The following is a 16,674-nucleotide window of genomic DNA, read 5'->3' as shown; positions in this document are numbered from 1 at the left end:
ATATCCTTAGTCCTTTTCAGGTATTTCAGGATGTTCTTGACCGCTGTCCAGTGATCCACTCCTGGATTACTTTGGTACCTCCCTGCTAGACTTATAGCAAGACACACATCAGGTCTGGTACACAGCATTGCATACATGATAGAGCCTATGGCTGAAGCATAGGGAACATCTTCTGCAGTGGTCGGGCATTGAGTCTTACTCAATTTCACACCTTGTAACACAGGCAAGAATCCTTTGTTTGCTTGATCCATTTTGAACTTCTTCAAAACATTGTCAAGGTATGTGCTTTGTGAAAGTCCAATTAAGCGTTTTGATCTATCTCTATAGATCTTAATGCCCAATATGTAAGCAGCTTCACCGAGGTCTTTCATTGAAAAACTCATATTCAAGTATCCCTTTATGCTATCCAGAAATTCTGTATCATTTCCGATTAGTAATATATCATCCACATATAATATCAGAATGCTATAGAGCTCCCACTCACTTTCTTGTAAATACAGACTTCTCCAAAAGTCTGTACAAACCCAAATGCTTTGATCACACTATCAAAGCGTTTATTCCAACTCCGAGAGGCTTGCACCAGTCCATAAATGGATCGCTGGAGCTTGCACACTTTGTTAGCTCCTTTTGGATCGAAAAAACCTTCCGGCTGCATCATATACAACTCTTCTTCCAGAAATCAGGAATGCAGTTTTGACATCCATCTGCCAAATTTCATAATCATAAAATGCGGCAATTGCTAACATGATTCGGACAGACTTAAGCATTGCTACGGGTGAGAAGGTCTCATCGTAGTCAATCCCTTGAACTTGTCGAAAACCTTTTGCGACAAGTCGAGCTTTGTAGACAGTAATATTACCGTTAGCGTCAGTCTTCTTCTTGAAGATCCATTTATTCTCAATTGCTTGCCGATCATTGGGCAAGTCAACCAAAGTCCACACTTTGTTCTCATACATGGATCCCATCTCAGATTACATGGCTTCAAGCCATTTTGCGGAATCTGGGCTCACCATCGCTTCTTCATAGTTCGTAGGTTCATCATGATCTAGTAGCATGACTTCTAGAACAGGATTACCGTACCACTCTGGTGCGGATCTTACTCTGGTTGATCTACGAGGTTCAGTAGTAACTTGTTCTGAAGTTTCATGATCATCATCATTAGCTTCCTCACTAATTGGTGTAGGTGTCATAGAAACCGGTTTCTGTGATGTACTACTTTCCAATAAGGGAGAAGGTACAGTTACCTCATCAAGTTCTACTTTCCTCCCACTCACTTCTTTCGAGAGAAACTCCTTCTCTAGAAAGTTTCCGAATTTAGCAACAAAAGCCTTGCCTTCGGATCTGTGATAGAAGGTGTATCCAATAGTTTCTTTTGGATATCCTATGAAGACACATTTCTCCGATTTGGGTTCGAGCTTATCAGGTTGAAGCTTTTTCACATAAGCATCGCAGCCCCAAACTTTAAGAAACGACAAGTTTGGTTTCTTGCTAAACCATAGTTCATAAGGCGTCGTCTCAACGGATTTAGATGGTGCCCTATTTAACGTGAATGCGGCCGTCTCTAAAGCATAACCCCAAAACGATAGCGGTAAATCAGTAAGAGACATCATAGATCGCACCATATCTAGTAAAGTACGATTACGATGTTCGGACACACCATTACGCTGTGGTGTTCCGGGTGGCGTGAGTTGCGAAACTATCCCGCATTGTTTCAAATGTACACCAAACTCGTAACTCAAATATTCTCCTCCACGATCAGATCATAGAAACTTTATTTTCTTGTTACGATGAAATTCTTTGAACTTTTCAAATGTTTCAGACTTATGTTTCATTAAGTAGATATACCCATATCTGCTTAAGTCATCTGTGAAGGTGAGAAAATAACGATATCCGCCACGAGCCTCAACATTCATCGGACCACATAAATCTGTATGTATGATTTCCAACAAATCTGTTGCTCTCTCCATAGTACCGGAGAACGGTGTTTTGGTCATCTTGCCCATAAGGCACGGTTCGCAAGTACCAAGTGATTCATAATCAAGTGGTTCCAAAAGCCCATCAGTATGGAGTTTCTTCATGCGCTTTACACCAATATGACCCAAACGACAGTGCCACAAATAAGTTGCACTATCATTATCAACTCTGCATCTTTTGGCTTCAACACTATGAATATGTGTGTCACTACTATCGGGATTTAATAAGAATAGACCACTCTTCAAGGGTGCATGACCATAGAAGATATTACTCATATAAATAGAACAACCATTATTCTCTGATTTAAATGAATAACCGTCTCGCATCAAACAAGATCCAGATATAATGTTCATGCTCAACGCTGGCACCAAATAACAATTATTTAGGTCTAATACTAATCCCGAAGGTAGATGTAGAGGTAGCGTGCGGACCGCGATCACATCAACTTTGGAACCATTTCCCACGCGCATTGTCACCTCGTCCTTAGCAAATCTTCGCTTAATCCGTAGTCCCTGTTTCGAGTTGCAAATATTAGCAACAGAACCAGTATCAAATACCCAGGTGCTACTGCGAGCATTAATAAGGTACACATCAATAACATGTATATCACATATACCTTTGTTCACCTTGGCATCCTTCTTATCCGCCAAATACTTGGGGCAGTTCCGCTTCAAGTGACCAGTCTGCTTGCAGTAGAAGCACTCAGTTTCAGGCATAGGTCCAGATTTGGGTTTCTTCTCCTGAGCAGCAACTTGCTTGCTGTTCTTCTTGAAGTTCCCCTTCTTCTTCCCTTTGCCCTTTTTCTTGAAACTAGTGGTCTTGTTGACCATCAACACTTGATGCTCCTTCTTGATTTCTACCTCCGCAGCTTTCAACATTGCGAAGAGCTTGGGAATTGTATTATCCATCCCTTGCATATTATAGTTCATCACGAAGCTCTTGTAGCTAGGTGGAAGTGATTGGAGAACTCTGTCAATGACGCAATCATCTGGAAGATTAAATCCCAATAGAATCAAGTGATTATTATACTCAGACATTTTGAGTATATGATCACTGACAGAACTGTTCTCCTCCATCTTGCAGCTATAGAACTTATTGGAGACTTCATATCTCTCAATCCGGGCATTTGCTTGAAATATTAACTTCAACTCCTGGAACATCTCATATGCTCCATGACGTTCAAAACGTCGTTGAAGACCCGATTCTAAGCCGTAAAGCATGGCACATTGAACTATCGAGTAGTCATCAGCTTTGCTCTGCCAGACGTCCTTAACGTCGTCAGTTGCATCAGCAGCAGGCCTGGCACCTAGCGGTGCTTCCAGGACGTAACTTATGTGCAGCAATGAGGATAATCCTCAAGTTACGGACCCAGTCCGTGTAATTGCTACCATCATCTTTCAACTTTGCTTTCTCAAGGAACGCATTAAAATTCAACGGAACAACGGCATGGGCCATCTATCTACAATCAAACATAAACAAGCAAGGTACTATCAGGTACTAAGTTCATGATAAATTTAAGTTCAATTAATCATATTACTAAAGAACTCCCACTTAGATAGACATCCCTCTAATCCTCTAAGTGATCACATGATCCAAATCAACTAAACCATGTCCGATCATCACATGAGATGGAGTAGTTTCAATGGTGAACATCACTATGTTGATCATATCTACTATATGATTCACGCTCGACCTTTCGGTCTCCGTGTTCCGAGGCCATATCTGTTATATGCTAGGCTCGTCAAGTTAAACCTGAGTATTCTGCGTGTGCAACTGTTTTGCATCCGTTGTATTTGAACGTAGAGCCTATCACACCCGATCATCACGTGGTGTCTCAGCATGAAGAACTTTCGCAATGGTGCATACTTAGGGAGAACACTTTTACTATGATAATTTAGTGAGGGATCATCCTATAATGCTACTATCAATCAAAGCAAGATAAGATGCATAAAAGATAAACATCACATGCAATCAATATAAGTGATATGATATGGCCATCATCATCTTGTGCTTGTGATCTCCATCTCCGAAGCATCGTCATGATCACCATCGTCACCGGCGCGGCACCTTGATCTCCATCGTAGCATCGTTGTCGTCTCGCCAATCTTATGCTTCTACGACTATCGCTACCGCTTAGTGATAAAGTAAAGCATTACAGGGCGATTGCATTGCATACAATAAAGCGACAACCATATGGCTCCTGCCAGTTGCCGATAACTCGGTTACAAAACATGATCATCTCATACAATAAAATTATGCATCATGTCCTGACCATATCACATCACAACATGCCCTGCAAAAACAAGTTAGACGTCCTCTACTTTGTTTGTTGCAAGTTTTACGTGGCTGCTACGGGCTTAAGCAAGAGCCAATCTTACCTACGCATCAAAACCACAACAATAGTTTGTCAAGTTGGTGCTGTTTTAACCTTCGCAAGGACCGGGCGTAGCCACACTCGGTTCAACTAAAGTTGGAGAAACTGACACCCGCCAGCCACCTGTGTGCAAAGCACGTCGGTAGAACCAGTCTTACGTAAGCGTACGCTTAATGTCGGTCCGGGCCGCTTCATCCAACAATACCGCCGAACCAAAGTATGACATGCTGGTAAGCAGTATGACTTATATCGCCCACAACTCACTTGTGTTCTACTCGTGCAAATAACATCAACACATAAAACCTAGGCTCGGAAGCCACTGTTGGGGAATGTAGTAATTTCAAAAAATTTCCTACGCACACGCAAGATCATGGTGATGCATAGCAATGAGAGGGGAGAGTGTTGTCCACGTACTCTCGTAGACCAAAAGCGGAAGCGTTATAACAACACGGTTGATGTAGTCGTACGTCTTCACGGCCCGACCGATCATGCACCGAAACTACGGCACCTCCGAGGTTCTAGCACACGTTCAACTCGATGACGACCCATGAACTCCGATCCAGCAAAGTGTCAGGGAAGAGTGCCGGCAGCACAACGGCGTGGTGACGATCTTGATGTTCTACCGTCGCAGGGCTTCGCCTAAGCACCGCTACAATATTATCGAGGAGTATGGTGGAGGGGGGCACCGCACACGGCTAAGAGAACGATCATGAAGATCAACTTGTGTGTCTAGAGGTGCCCCCTTGCCCCCGTATATAAAGGAGCAAGGGGGAGGGGTGGCTGGCCAGGAGGAGGCGCGCCAGGGAGGAGTCCTACTCCTACCGGGAGTAGGACTCCCTCCTTTTCCTTGTCCAACTAGGGGAGGGGGAAGGAAGACAGAGAGGAGAGGAAGGAAAGGGGGGGTGGCGCCGCCCCCCATCCTTGTCCAATTCAGACTAGAGGGGGAGGGGGCGCGCGGCCTGCCCTGGCCGCCCCTCCTCTGCTCCACTTTGGGCCCATTAGGCCCATTAACCCCCGGGGGGGTTCCGGTAACCCCCCCGTACTCCGGTTTTATCCGAAACTTCTCCGGAACACTTCCAGTGTCCGAATATAGCCGTCCAATATATCAATCTTTATGTCTCGACCATTTCGAGACTCTTCGTCATGTCCATGATCACATCCAGGACTCCGAACAAACTTCGGTACATCAAAATATGTAAACTCATAATGAAACTGTCATCGTAACGTTAAGCGTGCGGACTCTACGGGTTCGAGAACAATGTAGACATGACCGTGACACGTCTCCGGTCAATAACCAATAGCGGAACCTGGATGCTCATATTGGCTCCTACATATTCTACGAAGATCTTTATCGGTCAGACCGCATAACAACATACGTTGTTCCCTTTGTCATCGGTATGTTACTTGCCCGAGATTCGATCGTCGGTATCTTAATACCTAGTTCAATCTCGTTACCGGCAAGTCTCTTTACTCGTTCCGTAATACATCATCTCGCAACTAACTCATTAGTTGCAATGTTTGCAAGGCTTATGTGATGTGCATTACCGAGAGGGCCCAGAGATACCTCTCCGACAATCGGAGTGACAAATCCTAATCTGAAAATACGCCAACCCAACATGTACCTTTGGAGACACCTGTAGAGCTCCTTTGTAATCACCCAGTTACGTTGTGACGTTTGGTAGCACACAAAGTGTTCCTCCGGCAAACGGGAGTTGCATACTCATAGTCATAGGAACATGTATAAGTCACGAAGAAAGCAATAGCAACATACTAAACGATCCGGTGCTAAGCTAATGGAATGGGTCATGTCAATCCAATCATTCTCCTAATGATGTGATCCCGTTAATCAAATGACAACACATGTCTATGGTTAGGAAACATAACCATCTTCGATTCACGAGCTAGTCAAGTAGAGGCATACTAGTGACGTTTAGTTTGTCTATGTATTCACACATGTATTATGTTTCCGGTTAATACAATTCTAGCATGAATAATAAACATTTATCATGATATAAGGAAATAAATAATAACTTTATTATTGCCTCTAGGGCATATTTCCTTCAAAAAATGGACCGATTCGCAGGCCCATGTAATGGTCACGAATCAGGAAAGATCAGTACTACATAGCAAAATCCTAAGCTGCCTAATATACAAAATCCAAAGCCAAAGGATTGTACGTTGACCTCAGCTGGCTGAGATTTCACAAAGTCCTGGTCGAACTGAGCCGTGGACAAATCCTTAAATTAAAGGACTTTCATCTCATTAACAATGTTTGTATTTTCTTACCAAGGTAGGGACCCGAAGATCTCATAAGGGCATGTACAATGGGGCATATGGATACAGATGTCCCATAACACAAAAGTAGTGTGAGGCATCTATATTGATATTTTTGGCCAACGCTATCAAAGAATAGAAAGTAGACTCTCACTACACATGCATCTCTACTCTCCACTTTAAAGTATTTAGCTATATGCATCGGACCATACTTTTTCTCCTCAAGCACCCGCCTCCTACCGAGGATCCCGCTTTCCCATCCGAACCTACTTTTCCTGACACGATCGTACATGGCCTGTAGGGCATCACCATAGGGCTATGCATTGGCCATGCCCTAATTTGTTACTGCACTTCAGATATAAGAGCAAGGTTAATAAGGTACAGTCAGCATGCTGTAAGAATTAGACTAATATATTTCTGTTTAGTTGGATGAGAGAGAAGAGAAGAGAGAAGAGAAGCGGGTTGTAGATTAACAACCTATTGCAACGCGGTCTCCAAGAACCATTGCGAGATTGTAAGATGGGCCATGTATTAATCTATGCTCCTATAAAATTCTTTGTTGGTAATGATGGTGTGTTTGCCATCCATCAATTTTGACCGTGCAACTTACATCTAACCGATGTGACGCGAGCTGTGGCACTTTTACAAAAAGATGCCCACTACTACGGTTTGTGATTTTGCACAAAACGCCTGTGTTTTCCACATTCCTCCCCCCACCTCCTACATCCAACCATGGATTCATGATATGGCGCGGTGGCTGCCGCCGACGCTGTCCGCCCGTGACCCCACGCATGCCTCCTCTCTGCCCACTACAACCCACCTCCTACCACAACCATGGCCCCCCTCCTCGGGCCACCTCCTTTGCCCCCTTCCCAGTCTCCTCAGACTCACGCTCACCATGAGTCCCCCCTTCGCTAGCTGCGGCTATCACTAGCCACCCTCAGGCCCAGCCCCGAGGGGGGCAAACGGGACGCCCGCCCCGGGCCCCCGGTGCCCAAGGGGCCCCAAAATGCTGAAGCATTTCCCATTATCCAGATTTCTTTTTTCTACAATTTCCTTCCTTAATTCACGATTTTCCTTCTACGATCCTTAAAACATGGGTACTAGTTATTCCTAATTTCCTTCCTTACCAGCAAATGCACGACTGACAAGCACGTAACTGTTTCCTAAAATAAAAAACATGGAGCGGTTATTGTATACGATTAAGTAGGGATTTATGGTGAACCGAACTGGGACTGGAAGGAGAGAACATGGACAAATTTACGTGACTTACATGAGTTGGTTAAAATTCCATGGCTTGTGCTAGGAGACTTTAATGAAATTCTATTAAATTCAGAGAAGGAAGGAGGCAATCCAAGGCCCATGAGATTTATGCAAGATTTCCAGGACTGTCTAGATCATTGCGGCCTAAGTGATATGGAATTTGTGGGTGATAAGTATACATGGAGACGTGGCAAAATTAGGGAAAGGCTGGACAGATCGGTGTCTTCGTCAGAATGGAGAAATTTATTTCCTTTTGCTGCGTTGGTTAATGAGAGTATGACAAAATCAGATCACCGTCCAATTGTTGTGGACACACAGTACTTTAAGGCAGATGTATTACAGAATAAACAAGCTACTAATCGTTTTGAAGCATGATGGCTACAAGAGCCGACAGTGTAGGAGGTTGTGAATAGCGCTTGGAATAAGGCCAAGTGTTCTGGCAGAACAATGATGCAAGCGCTCGAGCAGGTTCATGGGGATCTGCACAGGTGGGATAGGAAGGTCCTTAAAAAACCCAGGAAAAGAATAGAAAAATTAAAAGGAGAATTAGAAGAGTTAAGAAGGGGCCCTATGACAGATGAAGCTTTGGAGAGACAAAGACAAATCTTGGTGATGTTAAGAGGATCTGTTTGAGCAAGAAGAAATATTCTGGTTGCAAAGGGGGCAGGCGAATTGGCTGAGACATGGTGACAGGAACACCAATTTTTTCATCATTTTGCTACAGCAAGGAAGAAAAGAAACCTAATTAAAATGTTGCTTGATGATAATGGTAACATAGTTGAAGGTGATTCTTTAGCCATTCTGATTTATGATTATTTTTCGGGCTTGTTTACGTCCAAGGCTAATGCAGCAAATGAGGAGGTTCTAGATAAAATAAAACCTCGAGTGACGCCGGCCATGAACGATCACCTTCTCGCACCATTTACATCTGAGGAGGTAAGAAAAGCTCTTTTTGATATAGGTGATCTAAAGGCACCGGGTCCCGATGGACTGCATGCAGCTTTTTATAAGCGTTTCTGGGTAATGTTAGAAGAGGATTTGGTGAAGGAGGTATTGGAGGCGGTTAATACTGCAGTTATACTAGAAGGATGGAACGACACGGTAATAGTGTTAATTCCAAAGGTGGACAAACCAGAGAAATTATCTCAGTTTCGGCCAATATCTTTGTGCAATGTGGTCTACAAAGTTATAAGTAAAATGTTGCCTAAAAGGCTGAAAGGTATATTACCCGAGGTGATTGGAGTGGCGCAGAGTGCTTTTGTCCCGGGTAGACTCATAACTGCTAATGTTTTGGTTGCTTATGAGAGTGTTCATAGAATTAAAAGGAAGAAGGGTAATCATGGTCTTTGTGCGGTAAAATTGGATATGCACAAAGCATATGACCGTGTGGAATGGTGCTTTCTTGAAGGAATTATGTTGATAATGGGATTTGATGTGAGATGGGTAGAACTAATGATGGCATGTGTTAAATCTGTTACATATTTAGTGAGATTTAATTCGCAGATAACAGAAAGATCTATCCCATCACAAGGGCTCCGACAGGGTGATCCACTTAGCCCATATTTATTTTTGTTGGTGGCAGATGGTTTATCAGCCTTATTGTCGGATGCTGAAGAAAGAGGAGCAATCGAAGGGGTGAAGGTCTGTCGTGATGCTCCCTCGGTATCACACTTTCTATTTGCCGACGATTCTTTAATTTTGATGAAAGCAGTTGTGGCTAATGCAAATACATTAAAGGGTATTCTGCAATCATATTGCAATGCGTCCGGTCAAATGGTAAGTGAAGCTAAATGCAGCATATATTTCAGTCCAAATACTTCTGTTGGTAAAAGGGTTGAGGTGTGCACAACTCTTAATATTTTAGTGAGGCATTGTCAAAAAAATACTTGGGTCTACCCTTGTTAGTTGGGGCAGACAGGAGTGACAAATTTCAATATTTGGTGGATAGAGTTTGTCAACTAGTTCAAGGTTGGAAAGAGAAAACATTATCCATTGGAGGTAAAGAGGTTCTGCTTAAAGCTGTAGCCCAAGCTCTTCCGGCATATGCAATGTATGTATTCAGTATTCCAAAAAATATATGTAAAGGAATCACGGATGCAATAGCGCAGTGTTGGTGGGGCGATGACATCAGTAATAAGAAGATGCACTGGTTTGCCTGGTGGAAGCTTTGTGTTCCAAAAGAGATAGGAGGAATGGGGTTCAGAGATCCTCACTATTTTAATTTAGCTATGTTAGCTAAACAAATATGGATATTAATTGAGGCTCCGGACAGCTTATGCGCAAGAGTTTTGAGAAGTAAGTACTATCCTGTTGGCAAGATACTTAATGCTAAACTTAAATCAGGTTCATCTTTTACTTGGCAGAGTATATTGTTAGGGCTCAATACATTTAATAAGGGAGCGATCTGGCGTGTCAGAGATGGTCAGCAAATTGATATTTGGGAGGATGCATGGCTACCGTATAGTAATAACGGGAAGATTTTGACGCCCAAAGGTCACTATTTGCTAGTTCAGGAGTATGGGATGCTGACTTAATTTGATCCATTTTTTGGGATATTGATGCAAGACAAATCCTAGCAATTCCGTTGAGTCAGAATGGAATGGGTGATTTTGTGGCATGGAAATTCAGTAAGAATGGTTTATTTTCAGTTCGTTCTGCTTACCACATGGAGTGGGAATCTACTTTTGGTGTCTCCTTGCAAAGATCTGATGGAACGGGATATTCAGGTTTGAACACGATTTGGAGAGATCTTTGGAAGTGCGCTGTTCCAGCAAAAGTGAAATTTTTTACTTGGAAATGTTTGCATGGGATTCTTCCCTGTTATGATGTTCTGGTTAACCGCCACATAATGAATAACAGTACGTGTCCGGTCTGTAAGAGATATTGTGAAGACATAAAACATGTTATTTTTCAGTGTGAGGAAGCAAAAGGTATTTGGCAGAAAATTGGCCTGATAGAGGTGGTTACTGAAGCATGTCAGATAGATCGGTCAGGTAGTGCAGTGCTTGATTATCTGATGGCTGGAAAGTTCAGGGTCCCAGTTGATGCATCAGTAAAGTTTTTGAGAGAAACAATCATAACGGCCGCTTGGTATATTTGGTGGAGACGAAGACAGACAGTCCATGCAGAAACTGTGCAATCTTTATCACAAGCGGCGATGTCAATTCAAGTCTTGGTATCTAGTTTCTCGAAAGCACAAGGGAAAGAGATTCAGCCAAGATCAAGTACTTGGCATCGGGCGTCTGAGGGTTTTGTCTCTATAAATGTTGATACGAATTACGATATTAATATGAGGTCAGGAGCTACAGGTGTGGTAATCAGAGATGATAAAGGAAGATTTGTAGGCGCAGGATCCAAGCTCATTCCTTTTGCGCTTGACGCGGCAACAGCTGAAGCTCAAGCAGTTCTAGATGGTATTCATCTTGCAAATCAAATAGGCTGTCAGAAATTAGTTATTCAGTCTGATTGTGCAGGAGTTATTGATACTCTTCTGGAAGGCGGTTTCTCTGCAGCAGTTGCTGCTCCAATATTCGAAGACATTCGTATTCAGGCGAGCTCTTTTGACAGAATCTTATTTATGCACTGTCCAAGGGAAGCAAATGGGGTAGCGCATACACTTGCACATGAATGTAGGCTAGATAGTTGTGTGTGGGCTGATGATCCACCTAGTCCTTTTATTTTGCCACCGATGTAAGCGTGATTTAATTTTAATAAAATTAGCCATGATGGCATTCCCTCAAAAAAAAAGTAGGGGTGTGTCTAGGGCACATCTAGATGTGCTCTACTTATTGCACATCTAAGTGAGTGAATCAAGCATAAAGAAAAAAGAAAAAAGAGAAAGAAAATATTCACACAAATCTCAATGTAAGATCAATGACATATGATTTAGAAGTGCAATACTTATGGCACATCTAGATGTGATTTAGCAAAACTGTTGTTTTTATGCATATTAGGAGCTACCCTTGGAGGAAGAGGGTTAAACTGTTTAGGCTTCCCCATTAGCTCCCCATCTTGCATCGTTCAGCCATGTACTTTATTCGGTTGTTGCTTTATATATAATAAAGCGAGGCGAAAGCCTGTTTCGAGGAAGCTCCCCTTTGGTATCTCCCGGGATTTGATTCATTGTCTTTGAGTAAAAGGGCAATACTGTGATCATAGCCAGAGCACGGTACATGAACCATCTGCCATTACTGTATAAACAGTGCTGCTCGGCACAGATACTTGTTGTATTCTGCAGGGGAGAACACCTTTGTTTCCTCTGCAAAATAGAGCAAGAACACCTCTATTTCGTCTGCAAAACAAATACTTTCCGTTTTCTTGATTGTAGATCCTTATATTATGATTTTATACATCTGCATGTAAGATTTAGGGTTTAGTGCTTACTGTTTACAGCACGCATGTAGATTTTAGGGTTCACATTTCGTTTAAAAAAAATAATCGCAATTGTATCAATGGCATTTCCAATTTACTGTTTACTATTAGGGTTTAGGGTTAGGGATTTTTGGTTTAGATTTCCTTTTGTTAATTTGCAAGACTTGCGTCGCCATTACTATTTGTACCTTGTAGATTATTGTTAGACTTCGTATTGTAGTCCTACTGTGTAAACCATACCATATTGGTATTGAAATTGGATGTCATCATTATATATATGTTATAGGCCACGCCATAGAGGGTTGAGCCAGTTCCCGCAAAACCTATGTTTTACATGTATGGTATAGAGCCTAACCTAGGTCTTCTACTCCACCCGCCGTCGCTGCACCACCGAAACCCTAAACCCTAGGGCTGCTGCCGCCGGCGCCATGACCGCTTCTGCTTCGGGCGCCGCCAGCTCCGGGTCAGTCCCCGCGTCGCTTGCTGCCCTCCTCAACCTCCCACCTCGCCCCTGGCTCCGTCAGTGCCTCAGTTCTTCGGCACCATGCCTCCATAAACTATTCCAGGTCAGCTTTAGATCGGTTTTTTTCTCAAAGAAAAGGTTAGAGGGTTAGAGTTTTATGGCTTCACATAAAATCTCGTCGCACCCAAAAAATTAGATGTTGTACAGCCGGGCTGCTGGTGGCACTCCTGGACCCTGTTCTTTTCTTTACTTCCCTGCTTAATTAGTTTCTCTGTATATGGTGTTTTCCCCTACTTAAATGAAAAGGCGTAGCACCTGTGGGTCATTTCAAAAAAAAAAGAACAAAGACTGGAATAACTGAGGGCAAGAGATAAGGCTACACGTACACTAGTGGGCGAGCCCATGGCATGCTATGCTCGGATTCCTCCTCCTGAATCAGAGCGAGAGCCGTTAATCTGGACACGCTCATGGGCGAGTGCGCCATGCGTACCTCATCGCGGAGAGCAATGATAAATTAGGAGACAAAGAATTTTTATTGAGGGATGGATCCAACGCAACCAGATGATAGATGATCGCCTCAAATACCAGCAAACGAAAAAGAATTAAAATGGAAAACACAAAATTAAATGAAAAAGAAATCATAAAACCAAAAAAACATTTTAGTACCGGTTGGTGTTACCAACCGGTACTAAAGGGCTCCCGGCCCCCGGAGCTAGCTCATGCCACGTGGTTGCCCTGTAGCACCAGTTCGTGCTGAACCGGTACTAAAGGGGGGGGGCTTTAGTGACCACACTTTAGTGCCGGTTATGGAACCGGCACTAAAGGGCCTTACGAACCGGTGCTATTGCCCGGTTCTGCACTAGTGAGTATGGCTCTGGGATTGCTTTCTCGCAGGGAGTCGAGAAAGGGTCTCTGGCCGAGGTTGATAACACTTCTACTACTTTACTTTATGCTACTCTACTCTCTCCTTTTGCTGCAAGATGGTGGTTTCCAGAAGATACTAGTCTTCGATAGGACAAGGTTCTCCTCTCTATTCTGGCATTTCTGTAGCCCAGTCCACATATACAGCCTTCCTTTGATAATGTTGCATATGTAGTGTAGATCCTTGCTTGCGAGTATTTTGGATGAGTACTCCCGGTTGCTTTGCTACCCCTTTTCCCCCCCTTTCTTCTTCTTTCCAGTTGATGCAACCAGATGTGAGAGCTCAGGAGCCAGATGCCACCGCCGATGCCTACTACTACGTGGAGACCGACGACGACTGAGGGAGTCCTGGATTAGGGGGTGTTCGGGTAGCCGAACTATACCTTCAGCCGGACTCAAGATTGAAGACTTCGTTCCATGTCCGGATGGAACTTTCCTTGACGTGGAAGGCAAGCTTGGCGATGCGGATATTCAAGATCTCCTACCATTGTAACCGACTATATGTAACCCTAAACCTATCCGGTGTCTATATAAACCGGAGGGTTGTAGCCCGTAGGCAATCAACTCCATATACAACAGAAAAAATTTGCACAAAAAACTTAAGATTACAGTTATAGCCGAACAATACATCTATCAAGGACTAGCAAAAAAAGAAACTTAAAACTACAAACACCCTGTGTTAATTCTGCAGCACCACAGCCCCGCTCAAGGCTGGCCAAACGACAACTGACAACCAGGGGTCATCTGCATGCATTTCTGGACACGGATCCAGCCATTGCCGCCAACTTCATTGGAGGGAAAACCTTATACGCCAATATCTCAACTCAACCCATGCTCAACATTGCCTGCACGTCAACAAACTGTAAGACGACATCAAAAAATGCAATGCATCTTGGCACGGCGCATACCCCGGTGGCATGGGGCGAGCGAGCTCATATTTCATGTATGTACTATTCTTCAATTATTTTTAAAGAATATATATTCTTCAATTGGTTTGTATATGGATAGCATTTTCCAATTACCATGCTCACTAATGAAAAATTACACCTTAAAAGTTAAATGTAGAAGCAAGTGGGCTGGTTTCTGTACGAACACCACAACCATGGTCTCGGAGCTACAATTATCCTATGACATTAAATACTTTTGTGATTGGAACAACATATAATTTTGTTGGACTACATAGTGAATCTTGGGATTAATCGCTTTTATTAATGTGATAATTTCTATTTTGTTAATATTAATAGAAGAAAACATTTAACAGACAATGAACATGCGAAATATTTTCCTCGTGGAAGATGGACAATTACCGGTGTGAGTCTTGGTCCTTCTTTTACCCTTTAACTAGTAAATTGTTTAAAAAGCTAGGGAGATACACCTACAATGAGTTCGAGAACAGAATGAGATTTATTTGTTATTCTATATTTCACTCAAACAAATTAGAACAGCTTGGTGGAACTGGCACATTGCTTTCCTATTTCTTATCATGTACTCCCTCCGTCCCAAAATTCTTGTGTTAGATTTGTCTAAATATGGATGTATCAAGTCACATTTTAGTATTAGATACATACGTATCTAGACAAATCTAATACGAGAACTTTGGGACGGAGGGAGTACTAATTTTAAAATGGACCTGATACGGATACACTAATTTTAAAATGCACCTGATACTGATACGCTGGTTCCAGAAATATCCATGCATTCTAGCACTGGGATACTATTGTAGTAGTTCAATAACCATGGTGCGGAAATGCTGGAGCACAGTTGGTTTCATGAACCAACAGCAGGCAAGTGATTTTTGTTACTCATAAGTAAATCTGGAAAATAATTTGCAATGGTTGTCATCACGTTATGGGATGGTAATTCATACCATCCTGGAGGCTTGTGGTTATAAAATACAGTTTCAAGGTTTACATCAAAGATGCTTCCTCAGAACTTCAGAGTCTGAGCAACATGGTTATTAGCTCGCACCAGAGGCTGACATTATGTAATGTTGTTGGTGCTGAGAGAACAAAGCCATCTAAAGCTAGTCATAAAACTGGCATGCATATTTTGTGATACTATAGTTTTGGCTAAGTGCTAGAGCATAGGATCAATGATCCCTGAAGCAGACGCACACACTACATCACACAAAATACTCAAGGAACCATAGGCCGCCCACTCATTTTTGTTGCTACAAGTACGTCAAATCAACAAATGTATTTCTATGTCTGATGCACAGAACAAGTTTCTCACAAAACAATTCATAAAAAATATCGCCGGTATGTACAACCATAGCAGAAAGACTCAAATTTTGAACCATAGTTGTGGGAAAAGGAAAGTACAGAGCACATATTCCACAGGTAGAGTTCCATGTGCACGTTGAATGTGAAGAAATGAACTATAAAACATTTGACATTGCCATGGACACTGTCAGGTACAAGAATGTACCATGCCTTCAACATGAGCAAATTATATGCCTGAAACGTCTACGCAGACATGGAGTTTCCACATGCCAAGTTGACCATTATCATCCACAACTGAACATATATGACAGATTACAAAACAAGCTTCTCGCAGAACAGATATCATGTATGTGTACTGCCAGTAACAGAGGGGCTCAACGTCCTGAACCATAATAACGGGAGAAGGCAGAAAGCACATATATACATACCGATAGTGATGTCGCAGTCACCAGTTAACTCGCCGTCGATGAAGAGCTGCAAGAGTGTGGGCTAGCTGGAGTACTCCTTGAGTCCCTGCTGGGGCGCCTCATTGGCGAGCACATCATGCATCTCAAGGTATGTCCAACGAGCGAAGGATCGGCAACACATTAATTCCATGAAAATGCCAGAATCACGAAAAATCTAGCTGCATCATAAAGACTAAGCAGTAACATACCTTGAGAAGTACATCAACACTGGCTACAGCTTCAGAGATAACAAATTAAGTTGTGTGCCAAAATAGATCATAACCACTGGCTCCATTTTCTTGAAGAGAAAATGCTACAAGACCAACTTCCAAGAAATCCATTCCTGAATTTTGAAACAGTACAAGC

The 16,674-nt window shown here is 42.7% G+C and overlaps 1 long non-coding RNA gene across 1 annotated transcript; it reads right to left on the bottom strand.

Moving 5' to 3' along the window:
• Positions 1 to 14,211: 14,211 nt before the first annotated feature.
• LOC147961605 (uncharacterized) lies at positions 14,212 to 16,372 on the bottom strand. The gene is made up of 2 exons (XR_015611996.1): positions 16,291 to 16,372; positions 14,212 to 14,485 (listed from the first exon to the last, which is right to left on the bottom strand). It is a non-coding gene; the product is annotated as an uncharacterized LOC147961605 (long non-coding RNA).
• Between the last annotated feature and the right edge of the window lie 302 nt (positions 16,373 to 16,674).

The sequence above is a fragment of the Triticum urartu genome, chromosome 7A (genome assembly GCF_056163025.1).
Source record: "Triticum urartu cultivar PI428250 chromosome 7A, HENAU_Tu73, whole genome shotgun sequence".
NCBI classification, from domain to species: domain Eukaryota; kingdom Viridiplantae; phylum Streptophyta; class Magnoliopsida; order Poales; family Poaceae; genus Triticum; species Triticum urartu.
This window is presented reverse-complemented; position numbering and strand designations above follow the sequence as displayed.